General features: G+C 35.6%; 1 long non-coding RNA gene across 1 annotated transcript; it reads right to left on the bottom strand.

The window, feature by feature from the left end:
• Positions 1-7171: 7171 nt before the first annotated feature.
• On the bottom strand, positions 7172-9007 carry LOC136202959 (uncharacterized). The gene is made up of 4 exons (XR_010674681.1): positions 8784-9007; positions 8461-8643; positions 7514-7657; positions 7172-7424 (listed from the first exon to the last, which is right to left on the bottom strand). It is a non-coding gene; the product is annotated as an uncharacterized lncRNA (long non-coding RNA).
• Between the last annotated feature and the right edge of the window lie 176 nt (positions 9008-9183).

The following is a 9183-nucleotide window of genomic DNA, read 5'->3' as shown; positions in this document are numbered from 1 at the left end:
TATCTTTATTATTACTTAGTTTTAAGTTAAAATAAGAAAATCAATAAAAGACAAAAGTATGGAAGAAAGAGATGAGGGGACTTCAAAAGAGAAAAGGCAGAGAGAAGGGATGAAAATAATAAATAGGGGGGACAACACCATTAATTAGAAGACCAAAATCTCAAAGAAAGGTAAGAGATATGGATGTGGAAAAAAAGGGGTTGTGAAGATAATAAACGAAAAAATAGAAAAAATTAAAAGAGGGGTTGGACTAAATAAAAGAAAATAGATGTAGGACTTAAGGGGGCAGATCTAGAGGAAAAGAAAACGAAAAAGGAGGAGAGGGTCTGAGAAAGAAAAAAATGAGCTGATGAAGAAAAAAAATAAGAGAAAGAGGTAGAGTGCTGATGTTCATGAGAGGAAATTAGAAAAAAGAAAAAAGAAAAAAGAGTTTTTTTTAGAAGCGTGGGATTGAGACCCGAATTCTAGACATCCTAGCTATGCTGGCACCCACATAACCCCTGCCCAAGTACCCGAATGAATAAATAAATAAATAAATAATGAAAGAATACAAAAGGTTTCTGCCAAATAGGCGTTAAGAGAACTGATAGTTGTCTCTACTTATCAAGTCAGCTAAGACTAGACTATTACAGAAAGAGGTCCCCCCACCATGTATTTGAAGATCCAAGTCTTGTGTGGTTGGCCAATGAGTCGACGATGCAATTACCCTCCCGCGGAATGTGAGAAACCACAAACCTCATTCCAGATATAAGCTTCTGACATTTATTCCAATCCTCTAGAAGAGTCCACGGTACCGCCTGCAGCGAATTCCTGAATAAATAGACCACATAGGTGGAATCGCTTTCTAACCAAATATTACGCCATCCTCGAGTACCTTCCAATTTGACCGCCGAGATTGCAGCCCGTAGCTCCACCAAATGCACTAGTCGGTCTGCAGCAGTAGCAGCAAAGCAACCCAGAACATGTCCAAACTCATTCTTGAATACCCCGTCGTAGCCAGTAAAAGAACCTGAAACCGAGGCATCGCAGTTAGCTTTGATTCAATCCTTCGGTAGGGGAATCCAACGTACAGCAATCATCTTTGGAGCTCGCGAGCAACGCAGAAGAATGTTCAAATTGCACAGAATTTCCAGTTTCAGCAGAATTCCAGACATTACCAATACGGAAATGATCAAATATGCTGATGTTACTCTAAAGAATTTTTAACACGTGATGAATGTTAGGGGTGGCGTCGTTAAAGACACATTCATTACGAAGATACCAGATCACCCAAGCCAAGTGAATAAATGCACTAGTCCACATCACCTTAATCTGCGAACTGAACTTTTGCATCGCTGCCCACTTAATCACTTCCCTGTATGTACCGTCGACATTCAAGTGTCTCCAAAACAGCGATGATACGCTCAGGCAAAGAGCTTTGGTAAATTTGCACTCGACTAGGATGTGTTGTAACGTCTCGAAATTTTCTTCACAGAAGCAACACCGGGAAACCACGATTATACCCCGTTTCTGTAGTATGTCATGAGTTGGGAGATAACCCAAGAACGCTCTCCAAGAGCAGAACGAGTGAGCCAGTGGAATTTATTCCATATGAATCGAAACACCAGTTCCAAGGGCGTTTCTGATCCCAGCCACCTGTAGAAGAGCTTCGAAGTGAAAATCCCCTTGTCCGCTGGCTTCCATACGCACTGATCAACTGTACTTAATGCATATAACATTGGGATAGCCCCTATATAAATAATATTGTATTTGATTGTCATAAATAATATTGTACATTTCCAATGTCAAGCTTTTCATGTTCCCAATTAATAAGCATTTATTAAGAGAAATATATTTAATGCATATAACATTGATTAGACGGATACAAAATTACTCAAAAAAAGACATCTTCTTATGCAAAATAAAAACATCCGAAGAAAAAAATATATATTTCTTGAAAGTTGATCATATCTTGAGAAAAGGTTTTTAAAGAACAATATTCTAAGTTACAATTGACATGTCATCAGGTAAAACCCATTTTAATATTAAATCACAACTTAAATCATGGACCATTGGATTTTGATCCAATGACTATTAAACACTCACCATATATGGAGATAATTTAGTGCTCACCATTGAGAACAACCTCATATATATACATATGTGTGTGTGTAATTTCTACTATATTACAATATATATAATTTTTATTATAATAATAGTTATAATTGGAGTTTTTTTATTATTCTAGGTGCTACAATGTCTACTATGTCAATTATAATAGAAAATAAACTTGCTTCCTACAACCAATGAACTCTCTTTATACTGAACACTTTGTTTCGGTTATATTGGAGCTTACGATTGATATACAGAGTGAACGCCTAAACTAATATGTTTTTTACTATTTATAATGTTATAATTCACATAACTACATATTACTAATGCATGTGGACTTACGTACCTACCTTACATGTCAAGGAGTTAAAGTTCTTATTTTGAAGGACTTAGGATCCATGACTAGTTTTATGTTCCCCCTCATAAAAATCTTATGTTTAGCGAGTTAATGGGTTTCAAATAATTAGCTATCATATGCCTATAGTTAGGAAATGTTGTGTTGTTTCTGCTTTTTGTATTTATTGTAACTTTCTTTTTCATGAATTTTATATATTTTGCAAGATATACATAGGCAAATATAAATCCACAATACATTAATTTAATCGAATATGTCTTTCCATGATACTGGTTTTAATGTTTATATTCATTCCTTATATGTCTCGTGAGAATTATCCGGTCCTAGAATAAAGTTCTCTTGATTTTGAGGTTTCTATACATTGATTTGGCTTTCTTATAGACAAATTGCTTATTCCCAGCATACGGAATGAAAGACTATCAAGTTGCTTGAGTTTGAAGCTCATTAATTTTATAACATATAAACATGTAAGGTGGTCTATTCTTGAAAAATGAAAGGCATTAAGAAACAATACCTAATTCGCCAAAAGTTTTTCAGTCTAAAATATGATAATTTAGAGATGTCACTACGCCGATAACTGCTTCAAATGATGATTCAAAACCCTCGTCCCTAAGAAATTAAAATTTTCAGGGGACTCGTTTCCATCTGATGGTACTTCAGAAGACAATTGCTTTCTTTCATCCCTAATTGCTTCATATAACAAGCGCTTATTTGCATTCTGTCATCTTCCTTATGTTACTTATTACAAAATTATTAAGAACTGTAACATTATTTATATTTGAACAACAGTAAATTTATTTAAACTGTCACTAAAGTAAGTGAAACACTGGCTTTTATCACTAGTGGAAAAAGGGCCATTTGCATCGGCCGTTTTGGGCCTTTTGCATCGGCCGCAGCGCGATGCAAAAGCCCTCGACGCAAATGCAATTGCGTCGGCCGCTGGCCGATGCAAATGACGTGGTCATTTGCATCGGATCCTTAAAGAGGCCGACACAAATGCCACCTCTATTGCATCGGCCCTTTATAAAGGGCCGATGCAAATGATATGTCAACTACGTTAAATGACACAATCATTTGCATCGGCCCCTTACTATGGCCGATGCAAATGATTGCTTATTTGCATCGGTCCTTACAAATGCCGATGCAAATGATTGTATCATTTGCATCGGCCATATTTAAGGGCCGATGCAAATGATTATATCATTTGCATCGGCCCTTGTAAGGACCGATGCAAATAATTAATTAATTTACAAATAAATTAATTTATTTTTCCAGAATTTAATTTTAATATCCTACGAAGAAAATTTGGATTGAATGGAGCTCTATCGGATATCAATAATATGAAGAAAACAAGAAAACAATACTTATATAATATGCATTTACGTGAAAGTATAAATATAACCTATTTACGGGAGATTCTGAATTTCTAATCAAAATTTGCAAGATACAAAAGATTAATTAAAAAATAAGCTAACACGTGATTCAAGTTGGAAACAAGTGGCAATAACAGCGAGTCCGACATGTTTGATCTTCTCATGAAAATCTTATCAACATTCTCCATATTTCTTTGTGCTTCATGCTTATGTAGAATTAGCAATCAGGATGAATCAATGGTTACCTGTATACTTGTAGAAGAACTAGTCATATACCTCAATTTCCTTCTGTGCTTTTCGGGTCTAATCCAAAGCAGTTCTTCATCTATAAAGGGAAGCTTAGATTTCGCCTTTCATAACAGGATAGATGAATTAGTATCAGGACTGAATCAATTAACATGTTAAGTAAATGTATCTGCAAACTTGCCATATAAACCGCATTCTATTTGTATCAACATCGAACTCTGTCCATATAGAACAGAAACTACTAAGAAACTCAAAGAAAACAGAAAGAAAAGCTAAGACTATTTCAAAGAGGCCTTACCATTAGGATAGAAGTCGATAATGTTCGAATCCTCATCGATCATCAGCTTCTGATATGCTTTCGGAAGAAACTGCGAGCTGCAAAAGAACATTCTGAACAATCAAGACATTCTTATTCATTCATCTAAGCTGCCAATTAATACAAGGCCAACTTACCATTTTAAGCAAGAGCATGCCCCCAACCAATGATACTTGTTTCGAAGTTGAGAGTACTTTAAGCCTGCTACATCTGCTTCAGATTTGAAGCATGTAAACACATTCTAGTGTTTACCTGAACTATCTTTTCTCCAGAAAGTGCCTCAACTCTTGTAGGAGTGAAGGCCTCAGTGATTCCTTTCCCCAGACCAAGTTGACCTCGCTTAGACTTGCCCGAAACCCACAATGTGTGATCATCCCCAATTGCTGCAGAGACAACACCCGATGCTGATGCATGAACTATGTTAATATTATTTAATCCTTCTACCCTCTTTGCTTCATTCCATGTACCCCTGCAAAATCAACATTTTGTGGTCAATGGCCTACTCCTCATAAAGAAAAATTTGAAATCCCAGGAAGAGATTATGCCCAATTGCTGCTCATTCATTTTGGAGACAACAGAACTGAGCATCTTCTTGGAGAAAGCATTCAACTTTATCCACAAAGTTTGATTGCATAAATACTCCCAATTAGAAATGTTGGAAATAGGACTAAGGTATAGCAGCGGAAATATAAAATTTTTAGCCTACTTCCTTTTAACCATAAGATCCGTTAATCGTTATTTCATATAAAGAGGGATAAGAAGAAATACCTTTCGATGATCAATCTACCGTTGCAAACGAAGTGCCCACAACTTCAAAGGAGATGTAAACTGTTTACCAATCTGCCCCTATCCGAAACAGACCTTCCAGACCTCCGAACGACAATCCCTTCGGTGGAAACATGGAAGAATATGTCTAGAAGCTTCTGTCCAAAAATCGCGACGATCCGACGGTTCAATCTCCGGGAATCCGCGAAATAGTGAACTGACCTGATGTAGGCGAAGAAAAAAACGAATTTCTCCCTTTTGATTGTTTTTCCTTCTTTCGTGAACACGGTGAAATTAAGTTAGAATCAACCCTTATGAGATGCAACCAAATTAGATTGCCTCTAATTAACCAACACAAGATCAAAGAGAAAGATGGATGAATAAGATTAATCAATCGATGGAATGCCGTATGAATTCTAGTTCACGAACTTGGGAATAGAATTCTTTTCTCTCTCTAAAATAGCAATTTCGAAAATCACCTATAGGGGAGGGATTAGTGTGTGTCGAAATTCCAAAGGGAATGGGGTATATATATTAGCTTGTCTCTAAACCCTAGTTAGATAGGAATAAGTTACTTAATAGGAATCCAATTCGGAATAGGATTTCTAATTATTATCTTACTATATATCCAATATAATTAGGATAATAATAAATAACCTAGTTAGATAATAATAGGAGTATATTAATCTAATTAAAACTCCTAACTTGATTATCTCTTAATTAATTTAATTTCACAATCCTAATCAAATTAGAAAGAGTGGAATAAATTAATTCCTTCCCCTAATATACATAAATTTCGACCCCCTCCTTAATATGGGCCTTACTGGGCTCAATTGGGCTTCCATCTATTAATCATATCCATCTCTCTTTTGTTTTTAAGTCTTATGTGTGATCCATTAGGTCCTTACTACTTCTGGCCGTATGCAACTATTAAATTAATTTCTTCAAGAATTATATTTAATCCCTGCATAACGGAATGATGAACATAGCATGTTATCGGCATGTCCGTAATCATTCCCCCAGAGTCCGTTAAGAAGACAGGTTGATTCTGCCGTTAACCCTTCCGTATTAGTTACAGTATAATTCGATCCTTTATCAACTACATCCTTGAACTGAATCTTATGACTATGGATGATGTCAAGTCACATATAGCGAGACGTTCGTTTTACTTGTACAGGCCGAGTCAACTCAAATAGATAGGTTAAGTGAAATCTGTATTTCTACTCTTAAGCTATCACCTTACAAGGATTTAGAGTCGAGTCTTCCACAAGCGATCCTTGGACGTATCTCCCATTCGTCGGGAGTGATAAATGTTCAATCCAATGTATAACTACCCTGACATTACCTCCTGTGACACCCAACCTTTGCAGTTCACACCCCAGAGTCATCTCTGTTAAGGATCGTGGGACCACGCGATCAAAGTCTCACATTCAGTAATTCAGGATGACCAATTAACATTCCTTTGAGTCTGAGGATTACTTATACCTATTAATACCAATGAGATGAACAGGTGACAAGGACGAATCTACCCATCCTGTTATCTCAAGTCGGATCCTCAATCCTAATGAACGACGTTTCATCGGATCTATGTAACTGTCCATATATCTTTATATATGAAGCTTGTGAAATCAGCTTTCTGTCGGACAGAAGACATTGTTACATACAAGTCTCAACAGTGATATATCAATCCTAAACATATCACTTGACTTGGGGTGGTTTTAAGTTTATTATAAAGTTTTGTCTCACTTCATGCTTGTATGAACACTTTATAATCACTTTAAACAAACTTATGGATTTCCTTTTATTAGACTTTATTTAGTGCTTTAAAAGGGGTTGCCTTTATATAGTTATAAAACATATATCTCATTAAAACAAATGATATAAAGAACAATTCATTTACAATAAGTTTGTATCCTGCAACAATTGTCTATAGGACACTAAACCCCAACAAGAAATTCAGCCAAAATCCTCATAAATGAATATCCAAATACCAATCCAAATCAATTACTCAGAAATTCAATAGCATGGAAAATGAATAACTGATTAGCGAGTTGATATAGTGTTTTAGGCAATGGAATCAAAGACCCTAAGTGAGATGATTTTGGTCGAATATAACTGGAAAGAATGAAGTGAACAAAATAGCTCAATCAAAACAAATAGACCCTAAGTGAGCTGAGCTTGGTCAACTAGGGGTGGCAATTTTGATCTTGGTCAAAGAAATCAAGTCGCTCCTCAACTTGTTCTCTCAGTTTCTCGCCCAAAATGCTAGAGCTGCTGTCTGTAAGGCAACAAGGAACAAATGTCAATTTTGACGGCTCAAAAGACTAAAAACAAGTAGGATTTACCAACCAACATGATAGAATTTACCAGCAAAGCAATCCATTCGAGATGAGATGGAGCATTTGTTTGCAAGATAACGAGCCATGCGTCCCTTATTGCCGGCAGATGCTGGCCCAATGAAAGATGAATGGAACATCATATTTGAGTGTGTTTCCTCGAGTTTTCAATGCCCTATACACAACACCAAACAAGTCAACCTCGAGTTTTAACATCTTCTTTAGAAACATTTGCCCTGCAAGAGGAAGATGGGCAGAGATCTTCTTTGATACTCATAAGTTCACAGTATACTGTTAATTTATCTAAATTCTAATCAAATTGATGATATGTATGTTAAACAAACTTTTTCAGTATGAAAGATTCGAAGGCTCTTGGGTTAGTTTTAAGCTTCAAAAAATGGTAGTCACACTTTCACTTGATAGTTTATCACAAAGGCATCCTTGAAAACATGAATCATCAACAGAAAACAATTACCTATTAGCTTAGTAATTCCTATCATTAAGATATAACAAGACTCAAAATTCCAATCACCAAAAAAGTACATTAGAAATTCTTGTTAAACTTATAATTAACTTGAAAACCAAAGACGTTGTGGATTAATGTTGAACTGAAATAGTAAATTACCAAATAATCAACTTGAAACCAAGTTTATCAAGCTTAATTTCCACTCATATTTTGGAAATCTGTCGGCAACCAAGTTTATCAATCTTAAATTAAATTTGCCCAAATTGCTCATAATTGAGTTCCTTCAATGCAAAAGTGAAGTAAATGGCATTTCATTTATTTATTCTTTTTTCTGGTTTAAACCATAGGTATTCTAATTGAGATAATCTTGTTGGGGACTTAGTCATACTTAAAGGCTCCTCACTCCTCATTTCAGTCTTTCAAAAAATGCAAAAAATAAAATCCCTCTTTTAATCAAACTAAAACTCGTGGAAGCTTAATAATGACACTAAAGTGGAGCAATTGAAGCTTACTTTCAATCCGAGAATCGTAGGAGAGGCTTTGATAGAACCATTGTCATCAAGAGAATATATTGTCTCATATATAGCAATCCTAGAGAGTGGCTGAACTCCATGTCAACTTGCTTCTTGAAGAAAAGCTAGAAGTAATACTATTACAGAGAAGATCAATTTGGATCCTCTCATCACACTCAACATCTGAAATTGAAATCAACAAGAAAGAAATTCAGTTCAATTAAAACCTCAACCAATCTATATAAAGCAAAGTATGAGCAAGTGTATGTTCAGATGATGAAATTATAAGAATTGAAAAGTAGAAGAGCAAAGAAAATACTAACCAGAATATTTATTTCAACTCTGGAGCTTTCAGAGACTTAGATCGACAGTCTCTAAGAATCCGCGTTTGGTCGGAGCTGTTTCTGTTCTGAATCTCTTATGAAATTCGAGAGTCTCCGAGCAAGGATAACGTGAGCTCTATCTGAGATTCCGACGGTGGAAAGCGCAACCATGGAAGGTTGGATTTGGTCTTGTGAGAAGGAGAAGAAGGAGATGGAGGCGGCTGCAAATGAGAAAGTAACCCTAAAATAAAATCTGAATTTATACTTATCTTTTCATTATTTATAAATTTGCCCCAATTAATTACAAAATACCCCTTTATATTTTATTAATTTTTTAAAATTCATACTAACACTAATTGCATCGGTCGATGCAAATAATACACTTATTTGCATCAGTCCT

Source organism: Euphorbia lathyris, chromosome 8 (genome assembly GCF_963576675.1).
Source record: "Euphorbia lathyris chromosome 8, ddEupLath1.1, whole genome shotgun sequence".
In the NCBI taxonomy this organism is placed as follows: domain Eukaryota; kingdom Viridiplantae; phylum Streptophyta; class Magnoliopsida; order Malpighiales; family Euphorbiaceae; genus Euphorbia; species Euphorbia lathyris.
This window is presented reverse-complemented; position numbering and strand designations above follow the sequence as displayed.